Raw genomic sequence first — 21,497 nt, forward strand, 5'->3', positions numbered from 1 at the left:
CAGATAGCGGTGTAGATATTTCCATGTACAAACAGATAGCGGTGTAGATATTTCCATGTTCATACAGATAACGGTGTAGATATTTCCATGTTTATACAGATAGCGGTGAAGATGTATGCATGTTTCACAGATAGCGGTGTAGATATTTCCATGTTCATCCAGACGGCTGTGTAGACATATCCATGTTCATACAGATGGCGGTGAAGATATTTCCATGTTCATACAGATGGCTGTGTAGATATATCCATGTTCATGCAGATGGCGGTGACGATATTTCCATGTTCATACAGACTGCGGTGTAGATATTTCCATGTTCATACAGATAGCGGTGCTGATATTTCCATGTTTATACAGGTAGCGGTGTAGATATTTCCATGTTTATACAGATAGCGGTGTAGATATTTCCATGTTTATACAGATAACGGTGTAGATATTTCCATGTTTATACAGATAGCGGTGTAGATATCTCCATCTTAATACAGATGGCGGTGTAGATATTTATATGTTCATACAGATGGCGGTGCAGATATTTCCATGTTCATACGTATGGCGATGAAGATATTTCCATGTTCATACAGATGGCGGTGTAGAAACTTCCATGTTCATACTGATAGCGGTGCTGATATTTCCATGTTTATACAGGTAGCGCTGTAGATATTTCCATGTTTATACAGATAGCGGTGTAGATATTTCCATGTTTATACACATAGCGTTGTAGATATTTCCATGTTTATACAGATAGCGGTGTAGATATTTCCATGTTTATGCAGATAGTTGTGTAGATATCTCCATCTTAATACAGATGGCGGTGTAGATATTTAAATGTTCAAACAGTTAGCGGTGTAGATATTTCCATGTTCATAAAGATAGCAGTGTAGATATTTCCATGTTTATACAGATAGCGGTGAAGATGTATGCATTTTTACACAGATAGCGGTGTAGATATTTCCATGTTCTTCCAGATGGCTGTGTAGATATATCCATGTTCATACAGATAGCGGTGTAGATATTTCCATGTTCATACAGATAGCGGTACAGATATTTCCATGTTCATCCAGATGGCTGTGTAGATATATCCATGTTCATACAGATGGCGGTGAAGATATTTCCATGTTCATACAGATGGCGGTGTAGATATTTCCATGTTCATACAGATAGTGGTGTAGATACTTCCATGTTCATACAGATAGCGGTGTATGTATTTCCATGTTGATACAGATAGCGGTGTAGATATTTCCATGTTCATCCACATGGCTGTGTAGATATATCCATGTTCATTCAGATAGCGGTGTAGATATTTCCATGTTCATCCAGATGGCTGTGTAGCTATTTCCATGTTCATACAGATAGTGGTGTAGATATTTCCATGTTCATACAGATAGCGGTGTAGATATTTCCATGTTCATACAGATAGCCGTATAGATATTGCCATGTTCATACCGAAAGCGGTGCTGATACTTCCATGTTTACACAGGTAGCGGTGTACATATTTCCATGTTTGTACAGGTAACGGTGTAGATATTTCCATGTTCATACAGATAGCGGTGTAGATATTTCAATGTTTATACTGACAGCGGAGTAGATATCTCCTTCTTAATACAGATGGCGGTGTAGATATTTATATGTTCATACAGATGGAGGTGCAGATATTTCCATGTTCATACAGATGGTGGTGTAGATATTTCCATGTTTATAGAGATAGCGGTGCAGTTATTTCCATGTGCAAACAGATAGCTGTGTAGATATTTCCATGTATATACAGATAGCTGTGTAGATATTTCCATTTCCATGCAGATAGCGGTGTAGATATTTCCATGTTCAAACAGATAGCGGAGTAGATATTTCCATGTTCATACAGATAGCGGTGTGGATATTTCCATGTTTATACGGATAGCGGTGAAGATGTATGCATGTTTACACAGATAGCGTTGTAGATATTTCCATGTTCATACAGATAGCGGTGTAGATATTTTCATGTTCATCCAGACGGCTGTGTAGACATATCCATGTTCATACAGATGGCAGTGAAGATATTTCCTTGTTCATGCAGATGGCTGTGTAGATATATGCAGGTTCATAGAGATGGCGGTGAAGATTTTTCCATGGTCATACAGAAGCGGTGTAGATATTTCCATGTTCATACAGATAGCGGTGCTGATATTTCCATGTTTATACAGGTAGCAGTGTAGATATTTCCATGTTTATACAGATAGCGGTGTAGATATTTCCATGTTTATACACACAGCGGTGTAGGTATTTCCATGTTCATACAGATAGCGGTGCTGATATTTCCATGTTTATACAGGTAGCAGTGTAGATATTTCCATGTTTATACAGATAGCGGTGTAGATATTTCCATGTTTATACACATAGCGGTGTAGATATTTCCATGTTTATACAGATAGCGTGTAGATATCTACATCTTAGTAAAGATGGCGGTGTAGATATTTATATGTTCATACAGATGGCGATGCAGATACTTCCATGTTCATACAGATGGCGGTGAAGATATTTCCATGTTCATACAGATGGCGGTGTAGATACTTCCATGTTCATACTGATAGCGGTGCTGATATTTCCATGTTTATACAGGTAGCGGTGTAGATATTTCCATGTTTATACATATAGCGGTGTAGATATTTCCAAGTTTATACACATAGCGGTGTAGATATTTCCATGTTTATACAGATAGCGGTGTAGATATCTCCATCTTAATACAGATGGCGGTGTAGATATTTATATGTTCATTCAGATGGCGGTGGAGATATTTCCATGCTCATACAGATGGCGGTGTAGATATTTCCATTTTCATACAGTTAGTGGTGTAGTGATTTCCATGTGTAAAGAGATAGCTGTGTAGATATTTCCATGTATATGCAGATAGCTGTGTAGGCATTTCCATTTTCATGCAGATAGCGGTGTATATATTTCCCTGTTCAAACAGTTAGCGGTGTAGATATTTCCATGTTCATAAAGATAGCAGTGTAGATATTTCCATGTTTATACAGAAAGCGGTGAAGATGTATGCATGTTTACACAGATAGCGGTGTAGATATTTCCATGTTCATCCAGATGGCTCTGTAGATATATCCATGTTCATTCAGATAGCGGTGTAGATATTTCCATGTTCATACAGATAGCGGTGCAGATATTTCCATGTTCATCCAGATGGCTGTGTAGATATATCCATGTTCATACAGATGGCGGTGAAGATATATCCATGTTCATACAGATAGCGGTGTAGATATTTCCATGTTCATACAGATAGCGGTGTAGTTATTTCCATGTTCATACAGATAGCGGTGTATGTATTTCCATGTTCATACAGATAGCGGTGTATGTATTTCCATGTTCATACAGATAGCGGTGTAGATATTTCCATCTTCATCCAGATGGCTGTGTAGATATATCCATGTTCATACAGATAGCGGTGTAGATATTTCCATGTTCATCCAGATGGCTGTGTAGATATTTCCATGTTCATACAGATAGTGGAGTAGATATTTCCATGTTCCTACAGATAGCGGTGAAGATATTTCCATGTTCATACAGATAGCCGTGTAGATATTGCCATGTTCATACCGATAGCGGTGCTGATACTTCCATGTTTATACAGGTAGCGGTGTACATATTTCCGTGTTTATACAGGAAGCAGTGTAGATATTTCCATGTTCATACAGATAGCGGTGTAGATATTTCCATGTTTATACAGATAGCGGTGTAGATATCTCATTCTTAATACAGATGGCGGTGTAGATATTTATATGTTCATACAGATGGCGGTGCAGATATTTCCATGTTCATACAGATAGACGTGTAGATATTTCCATGATTATACAGATAGCGGTGTAGATATCTCATTCTTAATACAGATGGCGGTGAAGATATTTCCATGTTCATACAGATGGCTGTGTAGATATATCCATGTTCATACAGATGGCGGTGAAGACTTTTCCATGTTCATACAGATTCCGGTGTAGTTATTTCCATGTTCTTACAGATAGCGGTGCTGATATTTCCATGTTTATACAGGTAGCAGTGTAGATATTTCCATGTTTATACAGATAGCGGTGTAGATATTTCCATGTTTATACTCATAGTGGTATAGATATTTCCATTTTTATATAGATAGCGGTGTAGATATCTCCATCTTAATACAGATGGCGGTGTAGATATTTATATGTTCATACAGATGGCGGTGCAGATATTTCCATGTTCATTCAGATGGCGGTGAAGATATTTCCATGTTCATACAGATGGCGGTGTAGATACTTCCATGTTCATTCTGATCGCGGTGCTGATATTTCCATGTTTATACAGGTAGCGGTGTAGATATTTCCATGTTTATACAGATAGCAGTGTAGGTATTTCCATGTTTATACACATAGCGGTGTAGATATTTCCATCTTTATACAGATAGCGGTGTAGATATCTCCATCTTAATACAGATGGCGGTGTAGATATTTCCATGTTCTTCCAGATGGCTGTGTAGATATATCCATGTTCATACAGATGGCGGTGTAGATATTTCCATGTTCATACAGATAGCGGTGTAGTTATTTCCATGTGTAAAGAGATAGCTGTGTAGATATTTCCATGTATATGCAGATAGCTGTGTAGACATTTCCATTTTCATGCAGATAGCGGTGTATATATTTCCCTGTTCAAACAGTTAGCGGTGTAGATATTTCCATGTTCATAAAGATAGCAGTGTAGATATTTCCATGTTTATACAGATAGCGGTGAAGGTGTATGCATTTTTACACAGATAGCGGTGTAGATATTTCCATGTTCTTCCAGATGGCTGTGTAGATATATCCATGTTCATACAGATAGCGGTGTAGATATTTCCATGTTCATACAGATAGCGGTGCAGATATTTCCATGTTCATCCAGATGGCTGTGTAGATATATCCATGTTCATACAGATGGCGGTGAAGATATTTCCATGTTCATACAGATGGCGGTGTAGATATTTCCATGTTCATACAGATAGTGGTGTAGATACTTCCATGTTCATACAGATAGTGGTGTATGTATTTCCATGTTAATACAGATAGCGGTGTAGATATTTCCATGTTCATTTAGATGGCTGTGTAGATATATCCATGTTCATTCAGATAGCGGTGTAGATATTTCCATGTTCATCCAGATGGCTGTGTAGCTATTTCCATGTTCATACAGATAGTGGTGTAGATATTTCCATGTTCATACAGATAGCGGTGTAGATATTTCCATGTTCATACAGATAGCCGTGTAGATATTGCCATGTTCATACCGAAAGCGGTGCTGATACTTCCATGTTTACACAGGTAGCGGTGTACATATTTCCATGTTTGTACAGGTAGCGATGTAGATATTTCCATGTTCATACAGATAGCGGTGTAGATATTTCAATGTTTATACTGACAGCGGAGTAGATATCTCCTTCTTAATACAGATGGCGGTGTAGATATTTATATGTTCATACAGATGGCGGTGCAGATATTTCCATGTTCATACAGATGGTGGTGTAGATATTTCCATGTTTACAGAGATAGCGGTGCAGTTATTTCCATGTGCAAACAGATAGCTGTGTAGATATTTCCATGTATATACAGATAGCTGTGTAGATATTTCCATTTCCATGCAGATAGCGGTGTAGATATTTCCATGTTCAAACAGATAGCGGTGTAGGTGTTTCCATGTTCATACAGATAGCGGTGTGGATTTTTCCGTGTTTATACAGATAGCGGTGAAGATGTATGCATGTTTACACAGATAGCAGTGTAGATATTTCCATGTTCATACAGATAGCGGTGTAGATATTTCCATGTTCATCCAGACGGCTGTGTAGACATATCCATGTTCATACAGATGGCGGTGAAGATATTTCCATTCTTATACAGAAGCTGTGTAGATATATCCATGTTGATACAGATGGCGGTGAAGATTTTCCATGTTCATACAGATGGCGGTGTAGATATTTCCATGTCCATACAGATAGCGGTGCTGATATTTCCATGTTTATACAGGTAGCAGTGTCGATGTTTCCATGTTTATACAGATAGTGGTGTAGATATTTCCAGGTTTATACACATAGCGGTGTAGATATTTCATGTTTATAGAGATAGCGGTGTAGATATCTCCATCTTAATACAGATGGCGGTGTAGATATTTATATGTTCATACAGATGGCGGTGCAGATATTTCCATGTTCATACAGATGGCGGTGAAGACATTTCCATGTTCATACAGATGGCGGTGTAGATACTTCCATGTTCATACTGATAGCGGTGCTGATATTTCCATGTTTATACAGGTAGCTGTGTAGATATTTCCATGTTTATACAGATAGCGGTGTAGATATTTCCATGTTTATAAACATAGCGGTGTAGATATTTCCATGTTTATACACATAGCAGTGTAGATATCTCCATGTTAATACAGATGGCGGTGTAGATATTTATATGTTCATTCAGATGGTGGTGCAGATATTTCCATGTTCATACAGATGGCGGTGTAGATATTTCTATGTTCATACAGATAGCGGTGTAGTTATTTCCATGTGTAAAGAGATAGCTGTGTAGATATTTCCATGTATATTCAGATAGCTGTGTAGACATTTCCATTTTCATGCAGATAGCGGTGTATATATTTCCCTGTTCAAACAGTTAGCGGTGTAGATATTTCCATGTTCATAAAGATAGCAGTGTAGATATTTCCATGTTCATACAGATAGCAGTGTAGTTATTTCCATGTGTAAAGAGAGAGCTGTGTAGATATTTCCATGTATATGCAGATAGCTGTGTAGACATTTCCATTTACATGCAGATAGTGGTGTATATATTTCCCTGTTCAAACAGTTAGCGGTGCATATATTTCCATGTTCATAAAGACAGCAGTGTAGATATTTCCATGTTTATACAGATAGCGGTAAAGATGTATGCATGTTTAAACAGATAGCGGTGTATATATTTCCATGTTTATACAGATAGTGGTGTAGATTTTTCCATGTTTATACAGATAGCAGTGTAGATATCTCCATCTTAATACTGATGGCGGTCTAGATATTTATATGTTCATACAGATGGCGGTGCAGATATTTCCATGTTCATACACATGGCGGTGTAGATATTTCCATGTTCATACAGATAGCGGTGTAGTTATTTCCATGTGTAAAGACATAGCTGTGTAGATATTTAAATTTATATGCAGATAGCAGTGTAGATATTTCCATTTTCATGCAGATAGCGGTGTAGATATTTCCATGTTCAAACAGATAGCGGTGTAGATATTTCCATGTTCATACAGATAGCGGTGTAGATATTTCCATGTTTATACAGATAGCGGTGTAGATATTTCCATGTTTATACAGATAGCGGTGTAGATATTTCCATGTTCATACAGATAGCGGTGTAGATATTTCCATTTTCATACAGATAGCGGTGCTGATATTTCCATGTTTATGTAGGCAGCGGTGTAGATATTTCCATGTTTATACAGATAGCGGTTTAGATATTTCCTTCTTAATCCAGATGGCGGTGTAGATATTTATATGTTCATACAGATGGCGGTGCAGATACTTCCATGTTCATACAGATGGCGGTGTAGATATTTCCATGTTTATAGATATAGCGGTGTATTTATTTCCATGTGTAAATAGATAGCTTTGTAGATATTTCCATGTATATGCAGATAGCTTTGTAGATATTTCCACCTTCATGCAGATAGCGGTGTAGATATTTACATGTTCAAACAGATAGCAGTGTAGATATTTCCATGTTCATCCAGATGGCTGTGTAGATATATCCATGTTCATACAGATGGCGGTGAAGATATTTCCATGTTCATACAGATAGCGGTGTAGTTATTTCCATTTGTAAAGAGATAGCTTTGTAGATATTTCCATGTATATGCAGATAGCTGTGAAGATATTTAAATTTTCATGCAGATAGCGGTGTAGATATTTCAATGTTCATACAGATAGCGGTGTATCTATTTCCATGTTCATACAGATAGCGGTGTAGATATTTCCATATTCATCCAGACGGCTGTGTAGACATATCCATGTTCATACAGATGGCGGTGTAGATATTTCCATGTTCATACAGATAGCGGTGCTGATATTTCTATGTTTATACAGGTAGCAGTGTAGATATTTCCATGTTTATACAGATAGCGGTGTAGATATTTCCATGTTTATACACATAGCGGTGTAGATATTTCCATGTTTATACAGATAGCGGTGTAGATATCTCCATCTTAATACAGATGGCGGTGTAGATATTTATATGTTCATAAAGATGGTGGTGCAGATATTTCCATGATCATACAGATGGCGGTGAAGATATTTCCATGTTCATACAGATGGCGGTGTAGATACTTCCATGTTCATTCTGATAGCGGTGCTGATATTTCCATGTTTATACAGGTAGCGGAGTAGATATTTCCATGTTTATACATATAGCGGTGTAGATATTTCCATGTTTATACACATAGCGGTGTAGATATTTCCATGTTTATACAGATAGCGGTGTAGATATCTCCATCTTAATACAGATGGCGGTGTAGATATTTATATGTTCATACAGATGGCGGTGCAGATATTTCCATGTTCATACAGATGGCGGTGAAGATATTTCCATGTTCATACAGATGGCGGTGTAGATACTTCCATGTTCATTCTGATAGCGGTGCTGATATTTCCATGTTTATACAGGTAGCGGAGTAGATATTTCCATGTTTATACATATAGCGGTGTAGATATTTCCATGTTTATACACATAGCGGTGTAGATATTTCCATGTTTATACAGATAGCGGTGTAGATATCTCCATCTTAATACAGATGGCGGTGTAGATAATTATATGTTCATTCAGATGGCGGTGCAGATATTTCCATGTTCATACAGATGTCGGTGTAGATATTTCCATGTTCATACAGATAACGGTGTAGTTATTTCCATGTGTAAAGAGATAGCTGTGTAGATATTTCCATGTATATGTAGATAGCAGTGTAGACATTTCCATTTTCATGCAGATAGTGGTGTATATATTTCCCTGTTCAAACAGTTAGCGGTGTAGATATTTCCATGTTCATAAAGATAGCAGTGTAGATATTTCCATGTTTATACAGATAGCGGTGAAGATGTATGCATGTTTACACAGATAGCGGTGTAGATATTTCCATGTTCATCCAGATGGCTCTGTAGATATATCCATGTTCATACAGATAGCGGTGTAGATATTTCCATGTTCATACAGATAGCGGTGCAGATATTTCCATGTTCATCCAGATGGCTGTGTAGATATATCCATGTTCATACAGATGGCGGTGAAGATATTTCCATGTTCATACAGACAGCGGTGTAGGTATTTCCATGTGCATACAGATAGCGGTGTAGATATTTCCATGTTCATACAGATAGCAGTGTATGTATTTCCATGTTCATACAGATAGCGGTGTAGATATTTCCATGTTCATCCAGATGGCTGTGTAGATATATCCATGTTCATACAGATAGCGGTGTAGATATTTCCATGTTCATCCAGATGGCTGTGTAGCTATTTCCATGTTCATCCAGATAGTGGTGTAGATATTTCCATGTTCATACAGATAGACGTGTAGATATTGCCATGTTCATACCGATAGCGGTGCTGATACTTCCATGTTTATACAGGTAGCGGTGTACATATTTCCGTGTTTATACAGGTAGCGGTGTAGGTATTTCCATGTTCATATAGATAGCGGTGTATATATTTCCATGTTTATACAGATAGCGGTGTAGATATCTCCTTCTTAATACAGATGTCGATTTAGATATTTATATGTTCATACAGACGGCGGTGCAGATATTTCCATGTTCATACAGATGGTGGTGTAGATATTTCCATGTTCATACAGATAGCGGTGTGGATATTTGCATGTTTATACAGATAGCGGTGAAGATGTATGCATGTTTACACAGATAGTGGTGTAGATATTTCCATGTTCATACAGATAGCGGTGTAGATATTTCCATGTTCATCCAGACGACTGTGTAGACATATCCATGTTCATACAGATGGCGGTGAAGATATTTCCATGTTGATACAGATGGCTGTGTAGATATATCCATGTTCATACAGATGGCGGTGAAGATTATTCCATGTTCATACAGATGGCGGTTTAGATATTTCCATGTTCATACAGATAGCGGTGCTGATATTTCCATGTTTATACAGGTAGCAGTGTAGATATTTCCATGTTTATACCGATAGCGGTGTAGATATTTCCATGTTTATACACATAGCGGTGTAGATATTTCCATCTTTATACAGATAGCGGTGTAGATATCTCCATCTTAATACAGATGGTGGTGTAGATATTTATATGTTCATTCAGATGGCGGTGCAGATATTTCCATGTTCATACAGATGGCAGTGAAGATATTTCCATGTTCACACAGATGGCGGTGTAGATACTTCCATGTTCATACTGATAGCGGTGCTGATATTTCCATGTTTATACAGGTAGCTGTGTAGATATTTCCATGTTTATGCAGATAGCGGTGTAGATATTTCCATTTTCAAGCAGATAGCGGTGTAGATATTTCCCTGTTCAAACAGTTAGCGGTGTAGATATTTCCATGTTCATAAAGATAGCAGTGTAGATATTTCCATGTTTATACAGATAGCGGTGAAGATGTATGCATGTTTACACAGATAGCGGTGTAGATATTTCCATGTTCATCCAGATGGCTGTGTAGATATATCCATGTTCATACAGATAGCAGTGTAGATATTTCCATGTTCATACAGATAGCGGTGCAGTTATTTCCATGTTCATCCAGATGGCTGTGTAGATATATCCATGTTCATACAGATGGCGGTGAAGATATTTCCATGTTCATACAGATAGCGGTGTAGATATTTCCATGTTCATACAGATAGCGGTGTAGATATTTCCATGTTCATACAGATAGCGGTGCAGATATTTCCATGTTCATCCCTATGGCTGTGTAGATATATCCATGTTCATACAGATGGCGGTGAAGATATTTCCATGTACATACAGATAGCGTTGTAGATATTTCCATGTTCATACAGATAGCGGTGTAGATATTTCCATGTTCATACAGATAGCGGTGTATGTATCTCCATGTTAATACAGATAGCGGTGTAGATATTTCCATGTTCATCCAGATGGCTGTGTAGATATATCCATGTTCATACAGATAGCCGTGTAGATATTTCCATGTTCATCCAGATGGCTGTGTAGCTATTTCCATGTTCATACAGATAGTGGTGTAGATATTTCCATGTTCATACAGATAGCGATGTAGATATTTCCATGTTCATACAGATAGCCGTGAAGATATTTCCATGTTCATACCGATAGCGGTGCTGATACTTCCATGTTTATACAGGTAGCGGTGTACATATTTCCGTGTTTATACAGGTAGCGGTGTAGATATTTCCATGTTCATATAGATAGCGGTGTAGATATTTCCATGTTTATACAGATAGCTGTGTAGATATCTCCTTCTTAATACAGATGGCGGTGTAGATATTTATATGTTCATACAGACGGCGGTGCAGATATTTCCATGTTCATACAGATGGTGGTGTAGGTATTTCCATGTTCATACAGATAGCGGTGTGGATATTTCCATGTTTATACAGATAGCGGTGAAGATGTATGCATGTTTACACAGATAGTGGTGTAGATATTTCCATGTTCATACAGATAGCGGTGTAGATATTTCCATGTTCATCCAGACGGCTGTGTAGACATATCCATGTTCATACAGATGGCGGTGAAGATATTTCCATGTTGATACAGATGGCTGTGTAGATATATCCATGTTCATACAGATGGCGGTGAAGATTTTTCCATGTTCATACAGATGGCGGTGTAGATATTTCCATATTCATACAGATAGCGGTGCTGATATTGCCATGTTTATACAGGTAGCAGTGTAGATATTTCCATGTTTATACAGATAGCGGTGTAGATATTTCCATTTTTATACACATAGCGGTGTAGATATTTCCATGTTTATACAGATAGCGGTGTAGATATCTCCATCTTAATACAGATGGTGGTGTAGATATTTATATGTTCATTCAGATGGCGGTGCAGATATTTCCATGTTCATACAGATGGCGGTGTAGATATTTCCATGTTCATACAGATAGCGGTGTAGTTATTTCCATGTGTAAAGAGATAGCTGTGTAGATATTTCCATGTATATGCAGTTAGCTGTGTAGACATTTCCATATTGAAGCAGATAGCGGTGTATATATTTCCCTGTTCAAACAGTTAGCGGTGTAGATATTTCCATGTTGATAAAGATAGCAGTGTAGATATTTCCATGTTTATACAGATAGCGGTGAATGTTTATGCATGTTTACAAAGATAGCGGTGTAGATATTTCCATGTTCATCCAGATGGCTGTGTAGATATATCCATGTTCATACAGATAGCGGTGTAGATATTTCCATGTTCATACAGATAGCGGTGCAGTTATTTCCATTTTCATCCAGATGGCTGTGTAGATATATCCATGTTCATACAGATGGCGGTGAAATATTTCCATGTTCATACAGATATCGGTGTAAATATTTCCATGTTCATACAGATAGCGGTGTAGATATTTCCATGTTCATACAAATAGCGGTGTAGGTATTTCCATGTGCATACCGATAGCGGTGTAGATATTTCCATGTTCATACAGATAGCGGTGTATGTATTTCCATGTTCATACAGATAGCGGTGTAGATATTTCCATGTTCATCCAGATGGCTGTGTAGATATATCCATGTTCATACAGATAGCGGTGTAGATAATTTCATGTTCATCCAGATGGCTGTGTAGCTATTTCCATGTTCATCCAGATAGTGGTCTAGATATTTCCATGTTCATACAGATAGCGATGTAGATATTTCCATGTTCATACAGATAGCCGTGTAGATATTGCCATGTTCATACCGATAGCGGTGCTGATACTTCCATGTTTATACAGGTAGCGGTGTACATATTTCCGTGTTTATACAGGTAGCGGTGCAGATATTTCCATGTTCATATAGATAGCTGTGTAGATATTTCCATGTTTATACAGATAGCGGTGTAGATATCTCCTTCTTAATACAGATGGCGATTTAGATATTTATATGTTCATACAGACGGCGGTGCAGATATTTCCATGTTCATACAGATGGTGGTGTAGATATTTCCATGTTCATACAGATAGCAGTGTGGATATTTCCATGTTTATACAGATAGCGGTGAAGATGTATGCATGTTTACACAGATAGTGGTGTAGATATTTCCATGTTCATACAGATAGCGGTGTAGATATTTCCATGTTCATCCAGACGGCTGTGTAGACATATCCATGTTCATACAGATGGCGGTGAAGATATTTCCATGTTCATACAGATGGCTGGGTAGATATATCCATGTTCATACAGATTGCGGTGAAGATTATTCCATGTTCATACAGATGGCGGTGTAGATATTTCCATGTTCATACAGATAGCGGTGCTGATATTTCCATGTTTATACAGGTAGCAGTGTAGATATTTCCATGTTTATACCGACAGCGGTGTAGATATTTCCATGTTTATACACATAGCGGTGTAGATATTTCCATGTTTATACAGATAGCGGTGTAGATATCTCCATCTTAATACAGATGGTGGTGTAGATATTTATATGTTCATACAGATGGCGGTGCAGATATTTCCATGTTCATACAGATGGCGGTGAAGATATTTCCATGTTCACACAGATGGCGGTGTAGATACATCCATTTTCATACTGATAGCGGTGCTGATATTTCCATGTTTATACAGGTAGCTGTGTAGATATTTCCATGTTTATACATATAGCGGTGTAGATATTTCCATGTTTATACACATAGCGGTGTAGATATTTCCATGTTTATACAGATAGCAGTGTAGATATCTCCATATTAATACAGATGGCAGTGCAGATATTTATATGTTCATTCAGATGGCTGTGCAGATATTTCCATGTTCATACAGATGGCGGTGTAGATATTTCCATGTTAATACAGATAGCAGTGTAGTTATTTCCATGTGTAAAGAGATAGCTGTGTAGATATTTCCATGTATATGCAGTTAGCTGTGTAGACATTTCCATTTTCAAGCAGATAGCGGTGTAGATATTTCCCTGTTCAAACAGTTAGCGGTGTAGATATTTCCATGTTCATATGGATAGCAGTGTAGATATTTCCATGTTTATACAGATAGCGGTGAAGATGTATGCATGTTTACACAGATAGCGGTGTAGATATTTCCATGTTCATCCAGATGGCTGTGTAGATATATCCATGTTCATACAGATAGCAGTGTAGATATTTCCATGTTCATACAGATAGCGGTGCAGTTATTTCCATGTTCATCCAGATGGCTGTGTAGATATATCCATGTTCATACAGATGGCGGTGAAGATATTTCCATGTTCATACAGATAGCGGTGTAGATATTTCCATGTTCATACAGATAGCGGTGTAGATATTTCCATGTTCATACAGATAGCGGTGCAGATATTTCCATGTTCATCCAGATGGCTGTGTAGATATATCCATGTTCATATAGATGGCGGTGAAGATATTTCCATGTACATACAGATAGCGGTGTAGATATTTCCATGTTCATGCAGATAGCGGTGTAGATATTTCCATGTTCATACAGATAGACGTGTAGATATTGCCATGTTCATACCGATAGCGGTGCTGATACTTCCATGTTTATACAGGTAGCGGTGTACATATTTCCGTGTTTATACAGGTAGCGGTGTAGGTATTTCCATGTTCATATAGATAGCGGTGTAGATATTTCCATGTTTATACAGATAGCGGTGTAGATATCTCCTTCTTAATACAGATGTCGATTTAGATATTTATATGTTCATACAGACGGCGGTGCAGATATTTCCATGTTCATACAGATGGTGGTGTAGATATTTCCATGTTCATACAGATAGCGGTGTGGATATTTGCATGTTTATACAGATAGCGGTGAAGATGTATGCATGTTTACACAGATAGTGGTGTAGATATTTCCATGTTCATACAGATAGCGGTGTAGATATTTCCATGTTCATCCAGACGGCTGTGTAGACATATCCATGTTCATACAGATGGCAGTGAAGATATTTCCATGTTGATACAGATGGCTGTGTAGATATATCCATGTTCATACAGATGGCGGTGAAGATTATTCCATGTTCATACAGATAGCGGTTTAGATATTTCCATGTTCATACAGATAGCGGTGCTGATATTTCCATGTTTATACAGGTAGCAGTGTAGATATTTCCATGTTTATACCGATAGCGGTGTAGATATTTCCATGTTTATACACATAGCGGTGTAGATATTTCCATCTTTATACAGATAGCGGTGTAGATATCTCCATCTTAATACAGATGGTGGTGTAGATATTTATATGTTCATTCAGATGGCGGTGCAGATATTTCCATGTTCATACAGATGGCAGTGAAGATATTTCCATGTTCACACAGATGGCGGTGTAGATACTTCCATGTTCATACTGATAGCGGTGCTGATATTTCCATGTTTATACAGGTAGCTGTGTAGATATTTCCATGTTTATGCAGATAGCGGTGTAGATATTTCCATTTTCAAGCAGATAGCGGTGTAGATATTTCCCTGTTCAAACAGTTAGCGGTGTAGATATTTCCATGTTCATAAAGATAGCAGTGTAGATATTTCCATGTTTATACAGATAGCGGTGAAGATGTATGCATGTTTACACAGATAGCGGTGTAGATATTTCCATGTTCATCCAGATGGCTGTGTAGATATATCCATGTTCATACAGATAGCAGTGTAGATATTTCCATGTTCATACAGATAGCGGTGCAGTTATTTCCATGTTCATCCAGATGGCTGTGTAGATATATCCATGTTCATACAGATGGCGGTGAAGATATTTCCATGTTCATACAGATAGCGGTGTAGATATTTCCATGTTCATACAGATAGCGGTGTAGATATTTCCATGTTCATACAGATAGCGGTGCAGATATTTCCATGTTCATCCGGATGGCTGTGTAGATATATCCATGTTCATACAGATGGCGGTGAAGATATTTCCATGTACATACAGATAGCGTTGTAGATATTTCCATGTTCATACAGATAGCGGTGTAGATATTTCCATGTTCATACAGATAGCGGTGTAGATATTTCCATGTTCATACAGATAGCGGTGTATGTATCTCCATGTTAATACAGATAGCGGTGTAGATATTTCCATGTTCATCCAGATGGCTGTGTAGATATATCCATGTTCATACAGATAGCAGTGTAGATATTTCCATGTTCATCCAGATGGCTGTGTAGCTATTTCCATGTTCATACAGATAGTGGTGTAGATATTTCCATGTTCATACAGATAGCGATGTAGATATTTCCATGTTCATACAGATAGCCGTGAAGATATTTCCATGTTCATATCGATAGCGGTGCTGATACTTCCATGTTTATACAGGTAGCGGTGTACATATTTCCGTGTTTATACAGGTAGCGGTGTAGATATTTCCATGTTCATATAGATAGCGGTGTAGATATTTCCATGTTTATACAGATAGCTGTGTAGATATCTCCTTCTTAATACAGATGGCGGTGTAGATATTTATATGTTCATACAGACGGCGGTGCAGATATTTCCATGTTCATACAGATGGTGGTGTAGGTATTTCCATGTTCATACAGATAGCGGTGTGGATATTTCCATGTTTATACAGATAGCGGTGAAGATGTATGCATGTTTACACAGATAGTGGTGTAGATATTTCCATGTTCATACAGATAGCGGTGTAGATATTTCCATGTTCATCCAGACGGCTGTGTAGACATATCCATGTTCATACAGATGGCGGTGAAGATATTTCCATGTTGATACAGATGGCTGTGTAGATATATCCATGTTCATACAGATGGCGGTGAAGATTTTTCCATGTTCATACAGATGGCGCTGTAGATATTTCCATATTCATACAGATAGCGGTGCTGATACTTCCATGTTTATACAGGTAGCAGTGTAGATATTTCCATGTTTATACAGATAGCGGTGTAGATATTTCCATGTTTATACACATAGCGGTGTAGATATTTCCATGTTTATACAGATAGCGGTGTAGATATCTCCATCTTAATACAGATGGTGGTGTAGATATTTATATGTTCATACAGATGGCGGTACAGATATTTCCATGTTCATACAGATGGCGGTGAAGATATTTCCATGTTCACACAGACGGCGGTGTAGATACTTCCATGTTCATACTGATAGCGGTGCTGATATTTCCATGTTTATACAGGTAGCGGTGTAGATATTTCCATGTTTATACAGATAGCGGTGTAGATATTTCCATGTTTATACACATAGCGGTGTAGATATTTCCATGTTTATACAGATAGCGGTGTAGATATCTCCATCTTAATACAGATGGCGGTGCAGAAATTTATATGTTCATTCAGATGGCGGTGCAGATATTTCCATGTTCATACAGATGGCGGTGTAGATATTTCCATGTTCATACAGATAGCAGTGTAGTTATTTCCATGTGTAAAGAGATAGCTGTGTAGATATTTCCATGTATATGCAGTTAGCTGCGTAGACATTTCCATATTGAAGCAGATAGCGGTGTATATATTTCCCTGTTCAAACAGTTAGCGGTGTAGATATTTCCATGTTGATAAAGATAGCAGTGTAGATATTTCCATGTTTATACAGATAGCGGTGAAGATGTATGCATGTTTACAAAGATAGCGGTGTAGATATTTCCATGTTCATCCAGATGGCTGTGTAGATATATCCATGTTCATACAGATAGCGGTGTAGATATTTCCATGTTCATACAGATAGCGGTGCAGTTATTTCCATTTTCATCCAGATGGCTGTGTAGATATATCCATGTTCATACAGATGGCGGTGAAATATTTCCATGTTCATACAGATATCGGTGTAAATATTTCCATGTTCATACAGATAGCGGTGTAGATATTTCCATGTTCATACAAATAGCGGTGTAGGTATTTCCATGTGCATACAGATAGCGGTGTAGATATTTCCATGTTCATACAGATAGCGGTGTATGTATTTCCATGTTCATACAGATAGCGGTGTAGATATTTCCATGTTCATCCAGATGGCTGTGTAGATATATCCATGTTCATACAGATAGCGGTGTAGATAATTTCATGTTCATCCAGATGGCTGTGTAGCTATTTCCATGTTCATCCAGATAGTGGTCTAGATATTTCCATGTTCATACAGATAGCGATGTAGATATTTCCATGTTCATACAGATAGCCGTGTAGATATTGCCATGTTCATACCGATAGCGGTGCTGATACTTCCATGTTTATACAGGTAGCGGTGTACATATTTCCGTGTTTATACAGGTAGCGGTGTAGATATTTCCATGTTCATATAGATAGCGGTGTAGATATTTCCATGTTTATACAGATAGCGGTGTAGATATCTCCTTCTTAATACAGATGGCGATTTAGATATTTATATGTTCATACAGACGGCGGTGCAGATATTTCCATGTTCATACAGATGGTGGTGTAGATATTTCCATGTTCATACAGATAGCGGTGTGGATATTTCCATGTTTATACAGATAGCGGTGAAGATGTATGCATGTTTACACAGATAGTGGTGTAGATATTTCCATGTTCATACAGATAGCGGTGTAGATATTTCCATGTTCATCCAGACGGCTGTGTAGACATATCCATGTTCATACAGATGGCGGTGAAGATATTTCCATGTTGATACAGATGGCTGTGTAGATATATCCATGTTCATACAGATTGCGGTGAAGATTATTCCATGTTCATACAGATGGCGGTGTAGATATTTCCATGTTCATACAGATAGCGGTGCTGATATTTCCATGTTTATACAGGTAGCAGTGTAGATATTTCCATGTTTATACCGACAGCGGTGTAGATATTTCCATGTTTATACACATAGCGGTGTAGATATTTCCATGTTTATACAGATAGCGGTGTAGATATCTCCATCTTAATACAGATGGTGGTGTAGATATTTATATGTTCATTCAGATGGCGGTGCAGATATTTCCATGTTCATACAGATGGCAGTGAAGATATTTCCATGTTCACACAGATGGCGGTGTAGATACTTCCATGTTCATACTGATAGCGGTGCTGATATTTCCATGTTTATACAGGTAGCTGTGTAGATATTTCCATGTTTATGCAGATAGCGGTGTAGATATTTCCATTTTCAAGCAGATAGCGGTGTAGATATTTCCCTGTTCAAACAGTTAGCGGTGTAGATATTTCCATGTTCATAAAGATAGCAGTGTAGATATTTCCATGTTTATACAGATAGCGGTGAAGATGTATGCATGTTTACACAGATAGCGGTGTAGATATTTCCATGTTCATCCAGATGGCTGTGTAGATATATCCATGTTCATACAGATAGCAGTGTAGATATTTCCATGTTCATACAGATAGCGGTGCAGTTATTTCCATGTTCATCCAGATGGCTGTGTAGATATATCCATGTTCATACAGATGGCGGTGAAGATATTTCCATGTTCATACAGATAGCGGTGTAGATATTTCCATGTTCATACAGATAGCGGTGTAGATATTTCCATGTTCATACAGATAGCGGTGCAGATATTTCCATGTTCATCCGGATGGCTGTGTAGATATATCCATGTTCATACAGATGGCGGTGAAGATATTTCCATGTACATACAGATAGCGTTGTAGATATTTCCATGTTCATACAGATAGTGGTGTAGATATTTCCATGTTCATACAGATAGCGGTGTAGATATTTCCATGTTCATACAGATAGCGGTGTATGTATCTCCATGTTCATACAGATAGCGGTGTAGATATTTCCATGTTCATCCAGATGGCTGTGTAGATATATCCATGTTCATACAGATAGCAGTGTAGATATTTCCATGTTCATCCAGATGGCTGTGTAGCTATTTCCATGTTCATACAGATAGTGGTGTAGATATTTCCATGTTCATACAGATAGCGATGTAGATATTTCCATGTTCATACAGATAGCCGTGAAGATATTTCCATGTTCATATCGATAGCGGTGCTGATACTTCCATGTTTATACAGGTAGCGGTGTACATATTTCCGTGTTTATACAGGTAGCGGTGTAGATATTTCCATGTTCATATAGATAGCGGTGTAGATATTTCCATGTTTATACAGATAGCTGTGTAGATATCTCCTTCTTAATACAGATGGCGGTGTAGATATTTATATGTTCATACAGACGGCGGTGCAGATATTTCCATGTTCATACAGATGGTGGTGTAGGTATTTCCATGTTCATACAGATAGCGGTGTGGATATTTCCATGTTTATACAGATAGCGGTGAAGATGTATGCATGTTTACACAGATAGTGGTGTAGATATTTCCATGTTCATACAGATAGCGGTGTAGATATTTCCATGTTCATCCAGACGGCTGTGTAGACATATCCATGTTCATACAGATGGCGGTGAAGATATTTCCATGTTGATACAGATGGCTGTGTAGATATATCCATGTTCATACAGATGGCGGTGAAGATTTTTCCATGTTCATACAGATGGCGCTGTAGATATTTCCATATTCATACAGATAGCGGTGCTGATACTTCCATGTTTATACAGGTAGCAGTGTAGATATTTCCATGTTTATACAGATAGCGGTGTAGATATTTCCATGTTTATACACATAGCGGTGTAGATATTTCCATGTTTATACAGATAGCGGTGTAGATATCTCCATCTTAATACAGATGGTGGTGTAGATATTTATATGTTCATACAGATGGCGGTACAGATATTTCCATGTTCATACAGATGGCGGTGAAGATATTTCCATGTTCACACAGACGGCGGTGTAGATACTTCCATGTTCATACTGATAGCGGTGCTGATATTTCCATGTTTATACAGGTAGCGGTGTAGATATTTCCATGTTTATACAGATAGCGGTGTAGATATTTCCATGTTTATACACATAGCGGTGTAGATATTTCCATGTTTATACAGATAGCGGTGTAGATATCTCCATCTTAATACAGATGGCGGTGCAGAAATTTATATGTTCATTCAGATGGCGGTGCAGATATTTCCATGTTCATACAGATGGCGGTGTAGATATTTCCATGTTCATACAGATAGCAGTGTAGTTATTTCCATGTGTAAAGAGATAGCTGTGTAGATATTTCCATGTATATGCAGTTAGCTGCGTAGACATTTCCATATTGAAGCAGATAGCGGTGTATATATTTCCCTGTTCAAACAGTTAGCGGTGTAGATATTTCCATGTTGATAAAGATAGCAGTGTAGATATTTCCATGTTTATACAGATAGCGGTGAAGATGTATGCATGTTTACAAAGATAGCGGTGTAGATATTTCCATGTTCATCCAGATGGCTGTGTAGATATATCCATGTTCATAC

The sequence above is a fragment of the Gorilla gorilla genome, chromosome 15 (genome assembly GCF_029281585.2).
Source record: "Gorilla gorilla gorilla isolate KB3781 chromosome 15, NHGRI_mGorGor1-v2.1_pri, whole genome shotgun sequence".
NCBI lineage: Eukaryota > Metazoa > Chordata > Mammalia > Primates > Hominidae > Gorilla > Gorilla gorilla.